Source organism: Terrapene carolina, unplaced genomic scaffold, assembly GCF_002925995.2.
Source record: "Terrapene carolina triunguis isolate 2854851 unplaced genomic scaffold, T_m_triunguis-2.0 Scaffold211, whole genome shotgun sequence".
In the NCBI taxonomy this organism is placed as follows: Eukaryota; Metazoa; Chordata; order Testudines; family Emydidae; genus Terrapene; species Terrapene triunguis.
The window spans coordinates 15,377,119-15,395,118 of NW_020664562.1; positions in this window are offsets into that span (position 1 = coordinate 15,377,119).

The window sequence follows — 18,000 nt, forward strand, 5'->3', positions numbered from 1 at the left end:
GTGCCTGAAAATTGGGTCACTGGTACAACAAAGCAATTCAACCATCACAATGGTGTTAGATATCCAACTCCCCTCTGCAGGCCCTTTATTTCCCATAAAAATGACAGAAGAAAATAACAGCATTTATGCAGAAGTCACTTAAATGGTATTCTTTCTTCAATGTCAGCGCAGCAGGGATGGCAGTGCTGCTAGTGATGATTGACGTTTTCTCTCACCTCTCTGTCCTCTGCTCATGAAAATGCTTAGCTGCTTCTGAGGAGCACAACTGTTGGACAAAGCACTGCATCCAAGGCTGTGCCTTTGGGAGGTCTAAAGTAGGGAACTGGCCAATCAAGAGACAAGTTGAACAATGTCAGATCAGATATGCCAATCACTATAAGAAAGGTGATGACCCAAAGAGACGATAGTGCCAACTCAATGCTTACTTCAATCTATATAGCACAGTTCTCTAGTGGCTGCTGTTATTGCTTTCTTGGTATATTATAAGTGGTGGGGGAGGTATTGCAATACACTGCAGAAAGCAATATTGTTTTATAGAATGAACACTCAAAAGTCTAGATTTAAAATGGTTTTAAACAATGAAGTACCTCGATGGTTTTGGACAAGTGTAAAAGAACTTTCAATGTTGCTTTAAATCTCCACATTAGAGGAAGGAAAGTTGAAATGTGGTAGCAACAAAGCCTTCCAGATTTTGATACAGATTCACTTTCACATGCACTGAAAACATGCTTGGATATCTCTTACGTTTTAAGGTTGTCTTACTGAGGAGGGAGAGACAAAGTGTTTTTCTCCATAGGCTGTGCTGCTGATCTTCTGCATAATCAAAAAGCAAATGCCATTTGGATTACATAGTGCAATAGTGTTGTCAGGGGATATTTGTGTATTGCTTTCAATAAACTTCTCATTTTAATTTTGAATATAGATGCTATTTTTAGATGCTCTGATTCCTCTTAGCCCTTTGTGTGGTTGTGTTGGATATATTTTTTTTAACCCTGCCAAACCTTTATTTTCTTCCTGCAAAAAAAAAAAAAAGGTAACCATTCCCATCTTTATCATGTTTATTATAGTGCATGGTTGGCATGAAAGTGCCAACACCTGCACACCGTTACCAAAATATTACCTGATGGTCTGTGGGTTACATAACCTGCCAATTACTCCTAAAAATCTTGAGCTAGGTGCGTGGAAGTTGGAACCCAGATCATTTAAATGAACATGACAAGCTGGAACTGGGCTTAGCTGTGATGTCTGATCAGTATTCAACATCACTGTTGTTGGGGGAAGAAGAAAAACAACAGGATCATGGGCAGAGGAGCTATGAAAGGAAGGAAATTATTTTAATGGTGCAGTAGGTTCTCTCTTATGGAATGTATCCCCACTCACCCTACCTGGCATACATCATTGCCTGCCGCTATGGATTTATATGCAGTACGTCAGCTGGTTAGATCTGCTGCACAGGTGCTAGGTGGTTTGTGTTTTCTAGCTGAATAGGAACAGACAGATGCTTTCTTCCACCCCACCCCCCCGAAAGGGGGGATGTTTTCACAATATACACACATACATAGGTCTTGAAAAGAGCAGTCGCCTGATACCATTGAGTGAGATAGTACTAGTGATGGGTATCCTTCAAAATAATTCATGATCTTGAGTTGGTAAGGCAGGGACAGGAAATCTCAAAAGAGAAAATAATTTTTCATGATACTTCTGCTTCTGGCTAAAAATAGCATGACACTCCAATGACAAAGGAATGTCTGTAGATTTGTAACAGTCAAATGGAATTCTTGCCCAGATAATAGAGGTCTCAGTCCTGCAGAAGACACTTCTGCATGGTTACAAGCAATTGTGTCACAGATAGGACACCCAAGGCAGAGCTCACAGATTAAAATTGAGAGAAAAGCTCATCAGACCCAAAAGTGAAAAAAATTAAAAAGAAATAGACCCTAGTTGCAGAGTTTGGATCTGACTCTGAAATTACCCATCATTTTAAGATTGTATTTTGCCTCATTAGCGGTTCTCAAACTGTGGTCCGTGGACCCCCCAGGGGGTCTGCAAGTCATGTCTGGGTCCACTGGCCCTGCTGATCAACTCCTCGCCCTCCCTCCCAGCATCTCCTGCATGCCGCTAAACAGCTGTTCCATGGTGTGCAGGAGGCACTGGGAGGGAGGGGGAGGAGCGGGGAGGGGACGGAAAGAAGTGGGGAAGAGGAGGGGTGGAGCGGGGGCAGGAAGAAATAGGGTGGGGCTGAGGTTTGGGGCTGAGCGGGTGTTGAGCATCCCCAGGACAAATTAGAAGATGGCTTGGGGGGGTCTGCGAAAAAATTTAAATCAAAAAGGGGGTCCTCGGGTTGCTAACGTTTGAGAAATGCTGTCACGAAGCTGAGATCTAGATCCATTACTTCCACAATGTTTGGGGAGGGAGGTGGCTTATTTAGAGCCATGGTTTTGTTTTGAACCCATCTATAGAAATAAAGGAAAAGGTCACCCTCAAAAAGGCTTTTTGAATTTTTTTTTTTTTGTTCCTCACTGAACCCCTCTAAAATTCCATTACAACCAGTGGTCAAGAGAACTGTTAGGGAGTCAGAGTTGGGTGAATATCCAGGTTTTCAGTTTCAGAAATTTTCATTCCCCTAACTCTTCCTCTCTACTTATTAAGACAAATAAGGTAAATGGATCTCTACCCCCTTGCTCCCCGGGCATTTTTTTTTTGTTTACCAATTTCAACTTTGTATGTAGACCCCTGAATGCCTGCCATGATGTCTATCAAGAATCTTTGTATCTTGTGGCCTCCTTTGAAAAACTCAAGACACAGTTGGTGAGTGCAGTGCCCTGCACAATGATTATAGATAATGCTAAGTTAACCTGGTGAAAATCTGATGAGATACCTTTTTACCTCTGATAGTTCTCATTATAATCCTCACTGATGTTTTTCCCCGTGACTTGTGGCTGCGTGCCGTGATTTCCATAGAAGGGATGACCGCTAAAAAGCAATGGAAAAATACATTTTAAAAACTTTGAACTGGTTACATGAAGCTGTGACATTAAGTTTTTCAGACCTGAAGAAGAGCTCTGTGAAAGCTTCTCTCTCTCTCTCTCTCTCTCACTAACCGAAATTAGTCCAATAAAAGATATTACTTCACCCACCTTATTCCTTTATTTTGAATAAGTTTGAAACTGTGCTAATGAAAATAAATAGCAGGAAGGAGCACCTTCAAGGAGTTGTGGGTTAGATGATTGAAGATTAAAATCTTTTTGTGAAATCTTATCGGATGAGTAGGGTTTTTAAATTTTATTTGATTTGTGTAATAAAAAGACGATGGAACTCCTGGAAAATCAGGCTGGTGCCAAGTCTGTTTAGACTTTTAGGATCTTGTCTAGAAAGCTGGCAGCCACCATACACATTTTCTCAACCAGCTTCTTCCTCAAGTCTTGGGTCTACATATCAAAACAGATCTGCTTTTTAGATTTGGCGGACAAAGATGGATAGCATCCTTTCAGGGGTGGGGAAGGAAAGAGAGGCTGGGAGAGACATTCTGTGCAAGGGGACAGTGGAGCTTCACTTAAAACAGGCAAAAGAAGCTATCCTGGCGGAAACAACCATTCTGAAAAAAAAGCAGCATTTCTGCAAACAATCAGTACCCTGCCGAACTGGAAGAAGGGATCAGAGTAAGATACATCATTTCTATTGCTTATTCTTTGCCTTCAGGCTACTTGAAAAAGATACAGAAACAAGTTGGCTAAAAAGGTAAATTAGACAATAATGACTTGGGGTCCAATTCTATCTACTCATTGATGATAGCATGCATAGGTGGTTGCAGAACTGGAGTCATGAGTTGGATTCTAGGGCCTGATTTTAATCTCATACCCGTGAAAATCAGGAGCAATTCCATTGAACCCAATGGAGGAACAGCAGTATAAAACTGATGTGTCAGGATCAGAATCAGAACCTCTTGCTCTGTTCTGATTTTCGTGTTTATTGTCCTACAACGTTACTTTGTAAGACACATGAGAAGTCCCATATCTGGTTATGACAAAGGAAAATGGAAACAGCATTAATCAGTTTAGGTAGTTGCTTTCGATAAGACACTTGGTTTCATTTTGATTCTATATTCAAGTACTTGGGGTTTTTATAACCATTCTTCAATTTAAAAATATGCACAAGTTTTTAACTCTGCTTAGGTAAATAAGAAATGTGCATTTCTCAGAAATTATATTTGTGCTTCTTAAAATACAGTACTATTACTTTTATCCTTGGCAAAGCTCTGCTTGAGTTCCTGATGGTATTTTAATATCCTTTCTGATCTAACATATTTTGCTCAGGTTTCCTTTTAGCTTGTGAAATGCACTCATGCTAGAGCAAGGCAGAGAATATTTCAGCAAATTAGAAAATGCAGTTTGAATCCCTGTCTGCACCCCTTCAGTGTTTACTTCTGAAATATATTTATATGAACAAAATTGTATTCACATGACTATTCATGGAAACAACATTTCTGGCCCATAGCTAAAATGCATTGACTGAATGAAAGGAATATAGCACCCATCTTAGAATATCCTTTGTGGGTGTTGTAAAGGAGAAGGGTAAGTGACAATGCAGAAAGGGAAAGAGTGGAGACAGAAGTAAAGAAAAGGAGTGGAAGAAAGAAGAAGCTAAATGGAGTAGTAGGTGGTGACATGAGCAGGAAGGCCCACTCCTCACTTGCCGGGGGGGAGGGGGCACGGCTAGCTTGACAGAAGGTGCATAGAATCAATCTCTCTAACCTGCAAACTCAGTGAAATGTAGGCGAGCCTGTTAAAAGTTGCATGTGAAGAGTTGCACACTGGAAGCCATCTGCAGTGTATACCAAGTTTTACTGGTCCTGCAAACCCAAGAACAATGCTACATATTCTTGTGTGCCAACTACTGGCATCTTAGCTATTGACTATTTACATATATACAAACATGACTCTTGTAGATCACTCATGTAAAAAGCTAAGACCACAGCGAGGACAGAGCAAGCGCCTCAGCTCTGTGGGTTCATCTGCAGGTTCACAACAGGGATAAGTTGGAGGCCCTGATGATCTTGATTATGATGTGGAAAGAGGCTCCTCCTTGTCAATAGGGGACATGGCTTTCACCTCTGAGGGTATGTCTACACTACGCGATTAATCCGAATTTAGATAATTCGAATTTGGGAAACAGGTTGTATAAATTCGATTGTATGCGGCCACACTAAGCACATTAATTCGGTGGTGTGCGTCCATGTACCGGGGCTAGCGTCGATTTCTGGAGCGTTGCACTGTGGGTAGCTATCCCATAGCTATCCCATAGTTCCCGGAGTCTCCCCTGCCCATTGGAATTCTGGGTTGAGATCCCAGTGCCTGATGGGACCAAAACATTGTCGCAGGTGGTTCTGGGTACAGCCTCACCCCTCCCTCCCTCCCCCCCTCCCTGCATGAAAGCAACGGACGGCAGACAACCATTTCGCGCCTTTTTTCCTGGCTGAACGCAGCAGACTCCATACCACGGCAAGCATGGAGCCCGCTCAGCTCAAGACAGCAGTCATGAACATTGTAAATACCTCGCGCCTTATCGTACAGTTTATGCTGAACAAGAACCTTGAAAACCAGGCAGAGAGGAGCAGGCTACAGCAGCGCGGCGACGAGAGTGATGAGGACATGGACATGGAATTCTATCGAACCGCGGGACCCGGTGCTTTGGAGATCATGCTGTTAATGGGGCAGGTTATAGGCATGGAACGCCGATTCTGGGCCCGGGAAACAAGCACAGACTGGTGGGACCGCATAGTGTTGCAGGTGTGGGACGATTCCCAGTGGCTGCGGAACTTTCGCATGCGTAAGGGCACTTTCATGGAACTTTGTGACTTGCTTTCCCCTGCCCTGAAGCGCCAGAATACCAGGATGAGAGCAGCCCTCACAGTTGAGAAGCGAGTGGCAATAGCCCTGTGGAAGCTTGCAACGCCAGACAGCTACCGGTCAGTGGGGAATCAATTTGGAGTGGGCAAATCTACTGTGGGGGCTGCTGTGATACAAGTAGCCAAAGCAATCACTGAGGTGCTGCTACACAAGCTAGTGACTCTGGGGGATGTGCAGGTCATAGTGGATGGCTTTGCTGCAATGGGATTCCCTAACTGTGGTGGGGCGATAGACGGAACCCACATCCCTATCTTGGCACCGGAGCACCAGGGTACCCAGTACGTAAACCGCAAGGGGTACTTTTCAATGGTGCTGCAAGCACTGGTGGATCACAAGGGACGTTTTACCGACATCAACGTGGGGTGGCCGGGAAGGGTTCATGATGCACGCGTCTTCAGGAACACTAATCTGTTTAAACGGCTGCAGCAAGGGACTTACTTCCCGGACCAGAAAATAACCGTTGGGGATGTTGAAATGCCTATCGTTATCCTTGGGGACCCAGCCTACCCCTTAATGCCATGGCTCATGAAGCCATACACAGGCAGCCTGGACAGGAGTCAGGAGCTGTTTAACTACAGGCTGAGCAAGTGCAGAATGGTGGTAGAATGTGCATTTGGCCGTTTAAAAGCGCGCTGGAGATCGCTACTAACTCGCTCTGACCTCAGCCAAAGAAATCTCCCCATTGTTATTTCTGCTTGCTGTGTGCTCCACAATCTCTGTGAAAGTAAGGGGGAGACCTTTATGTCCGGGTGGGAGGCTGAGGCAAATCGCCTGGCTGCTGATTACGCGCAGCCAGACACCAGGGCGATTAGAAGAACACACCAGGAAGCAGTGTGCATCAGAGAAGCTCTGAAAACCAGTTTCATGACTGGCCAGGCTACAGTGTGAAATTTCTGTTTGTTTCTCCCTTCATGAAAACCAGCCCCCTTCATTCTCATTCATTCTCTGTAAGCAACCCACCCTCCCCCCAGCTTTCTTTCAAAGGTAATAAAGTCACTATCGTTTAAAAATCATGTATTCTTTATTAAGTGATTATAAACATAGGGAGAGAACCAAGAAGGTAATCTGGGTGAGGTTTGGGAGGAGGATAAGAGGGAAGTCTAAGGCCACTGATCAAATTCAATATAATGACAGCCTTTTGGTTGGGCTGTCCCCTGGGGTGGAGTGAGAGGGTGCACGGAGCCTCCCCCCCCCGCGTTCTTACACGTCTGGGTGAGGAGGATATGGAACATGGTGAGGGGGGAGGTAGGTTATACAGCGGCTGCAGCGGCAGTCTGCCATCCTGCTGCCGTTCCTGAAGCTCCACCAGACGCCGGAGCATGTCCGTTTGCTCACGCAGCAGCCCCAGCGTTGCAGCCTGCCACCTCTCATCTCGAGCATCCCTCAAGACCTCACGGTCACTGGCATCTTTCCTAAATTTAGATACAGTGTCCTTCCACTCATTCAAATGAGCTCTTTCATTGTGGGTGGATTTCATTATTTCTTTGAACATGTCGTCTCGCGTCATCTTTCTACGACGCCTTATCTGAGATAGCCTTCTGGACGCAGGAGGGAGGCTTGAAACATTTGCAGCTGCTAGAGGGAGGGTTGAAAAAAAGTAGAGAAGTTTTTTAAATGATACATTTTACAGAACAATGCTTGTACTCTTTCATGGTGAACACTATTCACATTACATAGCACATGTGATTTCAGTACAAGGTCGCATTTTCCATCTTAATATTGAGTGCCTGTGGCTTTGGTGTTAGAGATCACAGACGCAGGTCCGGGCAACAGAATTCAGCTTGCAGGCAGCCATGGTAAGCCATTGTCTTTCGGCTTCTGCGCCCTCCTTTCCAACATACCAATCAAAGCCTGTTGACTGCTGAGGTTTTCCTGTTAACCTTCAGCAGCAGAAAACAAACTAACCCCCCCCGCCCCTGCGCTTGGCTAACTGCAGGGAAGGATTTCTTATCAGCCACAGGCAAACAGCCCAGTAGGAACGGCCACCTCTGTCCCCTTAATTAAGTTCCCGTATTTCAAGCAGGTTACCATGAGCGATATCACTCTCCTGAGGATTACACAGCGAGATAAAGAACGGATGTTGCTTGAATGCCAGCAAACACCGGGACCATACGCTGCCAGGCTTTGTCAGGCAATGATACCAGATTACTTGCTGCAAGCATGGCGTGGACAAGTGTCCTACCATGGAGGACGGAATAAAGCGGCACTGCCCAGAAACCTTGTGGCAAGGCTTTTGGAGTACCTCCAGGAGAGCTTCATGGAGATGTCCCTGGAGGATTTCCGCTCCATCCCCAGACACGTTAACAGACTTTTCCAGTAGCTGTACTGGCTGCGAATGCATCCCAAGTCCTCAGGGCAAAATAATCATTAAAAAACCTTGCTTTTGAACCATGTTTTATATTTTAAAAGGTAAACTCACCTGAGGTCCCTTCCATGGGGTCATGGTCTTGGCTACTGGCTTGGGAGGCTTGGGAGGGTACTTCAGTCAGGCTGAGAAAAAGCTCCTGGCTGTTGGGGAGAACGGAGTGCTGGGTGCTCTCTGCAAGATCCTGATCTTCCTCCTCCTCCTCCTTCTCCTCCTCCTCTTCCCCACCCTCAGAATCCTCAGGTGTAGAGACTATCCCAGACCCGGTTTGCACGATCACAGGTGGGGTAGTGGTGGCGGCCCCCCCCTAGAATTGCATTCAGCTCTGCGTAGAAGCGGCATGTCCGCGGCTCTGACCCGGAGCGACCGTTTGCCTCCTTTGTTTTTTGATAGGCTTGTCTGAGCTCCTTCACTTTCACGCGGCACTGATCTGAGTCCCTATTGTGGCCTCTCTCCATCATGCCCTTGGAGATTTTTTCAAAAGTTTTGGCATTTCGTCTCTTTGAACGAAGTTCTGCTAGCACTGAATCCTCACCCCATACAGCGATCAGATCCAGTACCTCCCGTGTGGTCCATGCTGGTGCTCTTTTTCGATTATCAGCCTGCATGGTTACCTGTGCTGATGAGCTGAGGTATCTGTGGTCACCTGTGCTCTCCACACTGAGCAAACAGGAAACAGGAAATGCAATTCAAATTTTCCTGGGTCTTTTCCTGTCTACCTGGCCAGTGCATGCGAGTTCAGATTGCTGTCCAGAGCGGTCAGTGGTGCACTGTGGGATAGCTCCCGGAGGCCAATACCATCGATTTGTGGCCACACTAACCCTAATTCGAATTAACAAAATCGATTTTGACGCTACTCCGTTCGTCGAGGTGGAGTACAGAAATCGATTTAAAGCGCCCTTTAATTCGAACTAAATGGCTCTGTTGTGTGGACGGGTGAAGGGTTAATTCGAATTAACGCTGCTAAATCCGAATTAATCCCGTAGTGTAGACCAGGCCTGAGGGAGTAGTGTTTACTCCAGAAGGAGCAGCAGCAAAAGGGAAAGTGGTTGCCAGGGGTACCTCTGTATGCATAGTGACTGCACTTCTTCCTTAAAGACTTCTGGGACAGTTTTTCCAGCAGCATACTGACTTCAAAGGAGGAGGAATTTTGCAGGAGGAGAGAGCAGCATCTTCAGGGGAAGGTACTGCACCCTGAAAGAAGGTGCAGGAGGGGGGCAATCTTTAGGGAGAGAGAGCATTAAGGAGAGAAGAGAGGTATTTAGATAGCTGTAGTTTAGTTTGAACTCTTGAACACAAATGGCTTTTAAAGTGAGGGAAACTTTTTTTTTTATTTAAAGACAGTGAGATGTCATGGATGATGAGGAGGGTGAGCAATGTTTTTGTTGAATTTTTTGTTCTTAATGCAGGTGGATTTTTTCGTTGAAACACTTATGAGTCCAACTGTTAATAGAACTGTTTACAAAGATGATTAAAAATTGAATGCTGGATCTTTTATTTATGTTGCTCCAGTTGATCTGCTGGCATACCTCACATTTCAGGGATCTGTAAAGTGGAGCTTCTAGATATGGATGGAAGAAGATTCTACTTCCTAAAATCCTCTCATGTATCCACCATTAAGATGGAGGATGCCAGTTTCTCATTGGAATCCTTTCCCACTTTGTCCACTGGTGTGTACTTATTCTTTATGAAAGCCAAGCGCAGTTCATTGACAGTAGTGGTCTGCACACAGTCAATGACAAACAATCATTTAAACACAAACTACATAACTTACTGACAGTATTTGCAGTAGCAGCAACCTCCTCTCTGCTCTCCTCACACATGTAGGGTGCATGTCACACCAGCATCATCATATCAACCCTGTCCTTGATGGCCTGCTCTTCCCAGTTACCATGTGCAAAGTAGGCTAATCATGCAGCATATCACTGTGGTTGGCCAGTAGCAGAAGAGCTAGGTTGTGATGATAACCCTTGCTGGTGATGCCCATGTGAGGAACATGCCTTGGTGTCTATTGAAGACTTAAATGTGGGTGGGGGTTTTAGGGTAGAGTCCCTTTCTTTCATCACTTCTACTGCCTATTTATTGTAAATGCTGATTAGTAAAGACAATTGCACATAAAACGAAGCTTAATTAACATTAAGCTGAAATATTGGACCACTCTGCTAAACCCATTGTGGGGAACTTTCCCACTTACGAGCACATGAACTTGCACACAGCACTTACTAACTCGTGACAGTAATTGTGGGGAAAGGCAATAGGTGATGACCAGTCAATTCTATAAATGCATTTACAACATTAAAATCTGGAATGGGGACCCAGCGCTTAACATCAAAGTATTATAGGGACTGTTTCCCAAAGCCTGAGATCTAACAGTTTGAGACAAAAGTATTTGACCACACCCTTCACAGCTAGCACCCTGCAAAACTCTTGTCTAGAGCCCTGGTACAGAGGCAATTAAATAACGTAAACAAGAACCTGGCTACATACTTTGCAGTGGGGACTGCACATACATGTGCCACACACAATTACTTTGAGTTAATATGTTAAGAGAAAATTGAATTTAAAATAGGAGCTTTGCCAATAATGTTCCATTACTAAAAAAATTGTGTAGTGAGGTCTCAGGCAACACTTCATTCAAGTAGCCACCCCCTTCCCCCGCCCGCTCGCTCACTCGCCAGCCAGCCAAAAAAGTTTTAAATACTTTAATCCTCACGATCTAGCTACTCCTAATTTTACTAGCTGTGCCCACCCTTCTGCAGGGAGAAATGTGCCTTTCCTGTCTTTATTACAGTTTTTCATCCAATCAAAGAACAGTAGCAATAACGTGTGACTACGCTGATTGGTCTCATGGCTGTCATAACAAATAGCTAATCTACACAGTGAGCACAGCTCATGAGAAATCCACAGTCTTCAATTTGTTTTGCATCCAACAAGGGGAATTCTTGCTGGATAAAGAGGAATTGATCACAGAATTAAAAATTAACGGTAACTTAAGTACAACTGATTGTGATTTGATCACATTTGTAATGTGCAAACAGAATAAAGTCCAAGAGAGTGATATGGATATACTAGTTGCTTTACTAGGCCAATTTCACAAAACTAAAAACAATTATGAGCCAAATCAGATGGGAGGAAGGATTTAATAAAAAAATGTGAATGATAATTGGGAATTGTTCAAAAACACCTTACTACAATTGAGGAAGAAGGCAGTATTGGTTAAAAAACTGACCCAATTCAGAGGGGAAGTGAAGGCAGCTATAAAAGAATGAAAGGGGAAGTTGATAGTTATAAATATAAATTAGAAGATCAGAATTATAGAAAATTGATAAGGGGAGCATAGGGACAAAAGGAGAAATCTATAACCATCAGAGTTAAAGACACTAAAGAGTTTTTAAAGAACATTAGGACCAGAAAGAATCCTAACAATTGTATTGGTCCATTATTAGGTGTAAATTGCAGAATTATCAATATTGCAGAAAAGGTAGAAGTGTTAAATATTTCTGTTCTATATCTTAGATGGTATAGTCATATTCTATGATAACTCTTTCCATTCAGCTAATATCTCAGGAAAATGTTACACAGCAGCTGGTTAAGTTAGACATTTTTAAATCAGCAGGTCCTAATAACTTGCAACCAAGAGTTTTAAAAGAGCTGTATGAGCAGATCACTGGACCTTAATGATGATTTTTCAATAGGTCTTGGAACGCTGAGGAAGTTTCAGAAGACTGGAAGAAAGCTATTATTGTGTCAATATTTAAAAAGGGTATGTCAAGGCTGGATCCCCACTTTGAACTTTAGGGTTCAAATGTAGGGGCCTGCATAAAAACTTCTAAGCTTATCTACCAGCTTAGCTTTGGTCCGCTGCCACCATCACAAGAATTCCCTCCCTGGGAAGCCTTGAGAAACCTTTCACCAATTCCCTGGTGAACACAGATCCAAACCCCCTTGGATCTTAAAACAAGGAGAAATTAACCATCCCCCCTCCTTCCTCCACCCTCCTTTCACCAACTCCTGGTGAATACAGATCCAAACCCCCTTGGATCTTAAAACAAGGAGAAATCAATCTGGTTCTTAAAAAAGAAGGCTTTTAATTAAAGAAAAAGGTAAAAATCATCTCTGTAAAATCAGTATGGAGAATAACTTTACAGGGTAATCAAACTTAAAGAGCTCAGAGGACCCCCCTCTGTCTTAGGTTCAAAGTACAGCAAACAAAGATACACACTCTGGTAAAAAGGTACATTTACAAGTTGAGAAAACAAAGTAAATCTAAGACGCCTTGCCTGTCTTTTACTTACTAGTTTGAAATAGGAGAGACTTGTTTAGAAAGATGGGGAGAACCTGGATTGATGTCTGGTCCCTCTCAGTCCCAAGAGCGAACCCCCGTTAAAACAAAGAGCACACACAAAAGCCTTTCCCCCCCCAAGATTTGAAAGTATCTTGTCTCCTTATTGGTCCTTGGGTCAGGTGTCAGCCAGGTTACCCGAGCTTCTTAACCCTTTACAGGTAAAAGGATTTGGAGTCTCTGTACACAGAGAGCTGTTACCCTTCCCTTCATAGTTATGACACGCCCCCCAAATCACAGATAGTGTTGGACGTTCGGTTCCACACTGGCTGTGATTTCTTCCTGGAGTTCTAGGAGAAAACAGAGTTAATAAGACACATGTACCTTTAGACATACTACTGATTATATAAAAACTAACAATATGTTTCATTTCAAGAACAATTGTTAACCAGTTAACTCTGGGAAACTTTCCCGGGAGAGTGCATCAGCCACTTTGTTAGAAGCTCCCGAAATGTGTTGTATTTCAAAATCAAAATCTTGGAGAGCTAAACTCCATCGAAGAAGTTTTTTGTTATTTCCCTTGGCGGTATGAAGCCACTGTAGCGCAGCATGGTCTGTTTGTAGTTGGAAACGCCGTCCCCAAACATATGGGCGTAGCTTTTCCAGCGCGTACACAATGGCGTAGCATTCCTTTTCGCTGATTGACCAGTGGCTTTCCCTCTCAGACAGTTTCTTGCTGAGAAACACGACAGGATGGAATTCTTGATCCAGTCCTTCCTGCATTAAAACTGCTCCCACGCCTCTCTCGGAAGCATCTGTGGTTACTAGGAACGGTTTGTCAAAGTCTGGGGCCCTTAGCACAGGGTCAGACATGAGTGTTGCCTTAAGCTGGTTAAAGGCCTTTTGACACTCATCAGTCCACTGAACTGCATTTGGCTGTTTCTTTCTGGTTAGGTCTGTCAGCGGGGCGGCGATTTGGCTGTAGTGTGGTACAAATCGCCTATAATATCCGGCCAAGCCTAAGAAGGATTGGACCTGTTTCTTTGACTTTGGAACCGGCCACTTTTGGATAGCATCCACTTTGGCCTGTAGGGGATTTATAGTTCCTTGACCCACCTGGTGCCCCAAGTAAGTCACCCTGTTTTGGCCTATTTGACACTTTTTAGCCTTAACAGTTAGTCCTGCCTGTCGGATGCGCTCGAAGACTTTTTCCAGGTGCTCCAGGTGTTCTGTCCATGAATCAGAAAAAATGGCCACATCATCGAGGTAGGCAACTGCAGATTCTCCCAATCCCGCTAAGAGACCATCTACAAGTCTTTGGAAGGTGGCGGGTGCATTTCGCAACCCGAAAGGGAGTACATTGAATTCGTACACCCCTGCCTGGGTGACGAAGGCTGACCTTTCCTTAGCGGGTTCATCTAGTGGTACTTGCCAGTACCCTTTGGTTAAGTCTAAAGTAGAGATGAATTGGGCATGTCCCAATTTCTCCAATAGCTCATCTGTGCGTGGCATTGGATAGTTGTCAGGACGAGTTACAGCATTTAGCTTACGGTAGTCCACGCAAAAGCGTATTTCCCCATCTGGTTTGGGAACTAGAACCACTGGAGATGCCCATGCACTGTTAGAGGGGCGGATTATACCCATCTGTAGCATGTCCTGGATCTCCCTTTGTATAGCCGCTTGGGCATGAGGTGACTCCCGGTAGGGTGGGGTTCTAATTGGGTGAGCATTACCTGTGTCAATGGAGTGGTATGCCCGTTCGGTCCGTCCTGGAGTGGCTGAGAAAATCGGTGCAAAGCTTGTGCACAGCTCCTTGATCTGCTGTCGCTGCAGACGTCCCAGGGTCGTGGAGAGGTTCACCTCTTCCACGCCACCATTCCTTTTTCCTTCGTAGTAGACACCTGCAGGCCACTCCGCGTCATCTGTTTCCTGGGCTGTAAACTGGCAAACGTTTAATTCTCTGGAATAAAAGGGCTTAAGAGAATTAACATGGTATACCTTAGGCTTTATGTTGGAGGTGGGGGAGGCTATGAGATAGTTAACAGCTCCTAGGCGCTCCTGGACCGTGAATGGTCCTTCCCACGACGCTTCCATTTTATGGGCCTGGAGCGCCTTTAAGACCATGACTTGGTCTCCTACTTTGTAGGACCGTTCTCTGGAATGTTTATCATACCAGGCCTTTTGCTCTTCCTGAGCATCCTTTAGGTTTTCTTTAGCAAGGGCTAAAGAGTGTCGGAGGGTGTTTTGTAGGTTGCTTACAAAGTCTAGAATGTTAGTTCCTGGAGAAGGCGTAAACCCCTCCCATTGCTGCTTCACCAACTGTAATGGCCCCTTAACCTCGCGGCCATACACAAGTTCAAATGGTGAAAACCCTAAACTGGGATGTGGAACAGCCCTGTAGGCAAAAAGCAACTGCTGCAACACTAGGTCCCAATCATTGGAGTGTTCATTTACGAATTTACGTATCATGGCCCCCAAAGTTCCGTTAAACCTCTCCACCAGACCATTGGTTTGATGGTGATGAGGGGTGGCAACCAAGTGATTCACCCCATGAGCTTCCCACAGGTTTTTCATTTTCCCTGCCAGGAAATTAGTTCCCGAATCTGTAAGGATGTCGGAGGGCCACCCTACCCTGGCAAAAATGTCTGCTAATGCCTGGCACACACTTTTAGCCTTGGTGTTGCTTAAGGGTACAGCTTCCGGCCATCGGGTAGCAAAATCCATGAAAGTCAGTATGTACTGCTTTCCTCTGGGTGTCTTCTTTGGGAAAGGACCCAGAATATCCACAGCTACTCGCTGAAATGGGACCTCAATTATGGGTAGTGGCTGGAGAGGGGCTTTAACCTGGTCTTGGGGCTTTCCCACTCGTTGGCACACCTCACAAGACCGGACATAATTAGCAACGTCCTTGCCCATTCCCTCCCAGTGGAAGGACTTCCCCAACCGGTCTTTGGTTCTGTTCACCCCAGAATGGCCACTGGGATGATCATGGGCTAAGCTCAAGAGCTTTACCCGATACTTAGTGGGAACTACCAACTGTCTTTGAGGATGCCAGTCTTCCTGGTGCCCACCAGAAAGAGTCTCCTTGTATAAAAGTCCTTTTTCTACAACAAACCGGGATCGGTTAGAAGAGCTGAGAGGCGGTGGGGTGCTCCGTGCCGCCGCCCAAGCTTTCTGAAGGCTGTCATCTGCTTCCTGCTCGGCCTGGAACTGTTCCCTTGATGCTGGAGACATCAGTTCCTCCTTGGACTGTGGACTGGGGCTTGGTCCCTCTGGAAGCGATGCAGGTGCTGGGGCTGTTTCCACTGACCGTGAACCGCTGTCCGCTGGTGCACTATGTGGTATCTCAGGCTCTGGCTGAGCCTCTTGGGTAGGGTTATCTGCTGCTTCCGCCAGTTCAGGCTCGCTGGTGCCCTCTGGCATTGGAGTTGTAGACGGGGTTGCAAGCGCTGGACTCAGTGCTGGCAATGGTTCTGGTGCTGGTTGCGTTGCCAGTTCCGGTTCTGGGACTGGCTTTGGCTGGGTCTCTGGGATTGGATCCACTACGGCTGTTGCAGTCGTTGGCAGGGGATCCGGTTCCACCACCTGTGTTTGGGTCTCCGGTAACACAGACGGGGCCCTGGTGGACGGCTCAGGAACAGGGATGGGGGTGGAAGCTTGCTTAGCCTGGCTGCGGGTGACTATTCCCACCCTCTTGGCTAGCTTCACATGGTTGGCCAAGTCTTCCCCCAGCAGCATGGGGATGGGATAATTGTCATAGACTGCAAAAGTCCACATTCCTGCCCAGCCCTTGTACTGGACATGCAACTGGGCTGTAGGCAAGGTTACAGACTGTGACACGAAGGGTTGAATTGTCACTGTAGCCTCCGGGTTGATGAGTTTGGGGTCCACTAGGGATTGGTGGATAGTTGACACTTGTGCCCCAGTGTCCCTCCAAGCGATAACCTTCTTTCCGCCCACTCTCAAGGTTTCCCTTCGCTCCGAGGGTATGAGAGAGGCATCTGGGTCTGGGGATCTTTGGTGTGATTGGGGTGTAATGAACTGTAATCGGTTAGGGTTCTTGGGGCAGTGAGCCTTTATATGCCCCAGTTCATTACATTTAAAACATCGCCCTGCTAAGGTATCACCGGGGCGATGTTGGTTGATGGAGACTGGTGTGGTGGGGTGAGAAGGCGTCTGGGGTTTCCCTTGGGATGTGGGTGGGGCCTTGGGTTGTCCCCGGTGGTAAGGTTTTGTTTCGGCTTGCCCCTTCTGATATTCGCTCCAACTGCTACTAGCTTTTTTCTTTTCTGTCACCTCCACCCATTTGGCTCCAATCTCCCCCGCCTCGGTTACAGTTTTGGGCTTCCCATCTAGGATGTACCTTTCTATTTCCTCAGGAACACCCTCTAAAAACTGCTCCATTTGCAATAGGAAGGGCAACTCTTCCGTAGATTTAACATTTGCTCCTGATATCCAGGCATCCCAATTTTTCCCAATGTGGTAGGCATGTCGGGTAAATGACACATCGGGTTTCCACCTTAGGGCTCTGAACCGCCGACGGGCATGCTCAGGTGTTAGCCCCATTCTGATTCTGGCCTTGTTTTTAAAAAGTTCATAACTGTTCATGTGTTCCTTAGGCATTTCAGCCGCCACCTCTGCTAAGGGTCCACTGAGCTGCGGTCTCAGCTCTACCATGTACTGGGTTAGAGGGATGTTGTATCCAAGGCAGGCCCTTTCAAAATTTTCTAAGAAGGCCTCAGTATCATCGCCTGCCTTGTAGGTGGGGAATTTCCTGGGATGGGAAGTGGTACCTGGAGAGGAGTTGTTAGGATGGTCTGCTGCATTCTGCCTAGTCCTTGCTGCTTCCAGTTCCATCTCTCTCTTGTGGGCCTCCTGTTTGGCTTTTTCTTCTCTTTCATGGGCCTCCTGTTTGGCTTTTTCTTCTCTTTCATGCTGCTCTGCCTCGAGTTTTTTAATTTCAAGCAGTCTCTGATGTTTTCTCTCGTTTTCTTCTGCTTCTAGTCTGGCCAGTTCTATTTTTTTAGTTAGTTCTTTGGCAGTCATTTTCCTGTTTTCTTGTGCTGGGTCACACCCTCTGCAGTTGACTGAGACTGGGATGTGTACTTAGCTCTGGCTGCTGCTGAGTTAACAGAGACTTTCTAACAAGCTACTCCCGAGGATGTAAAAAGAAAAAAAAACAATTCAACTTGTAAATTGCCTTTACCAGTTCAAAGTTTGCTCACTTTGAACCCTTCTCTTAACAAAGCCCCTCGTTAAAAAAACTTAACACCTCTGCCTTCAGGCAAGGAGAGATAAGATATGCATCTACCTTCAGCTCTGCTCTCCAAGCAGCTAGAAGGAGAAAAAAAAATCTCTTACTGGCTTTTGGGTTAAAACGATCTCCACCGCTATGCCACCATGTCAAGGCTGGATCCCCACTTTGAACTTTAGGGTTCAAATGTAGG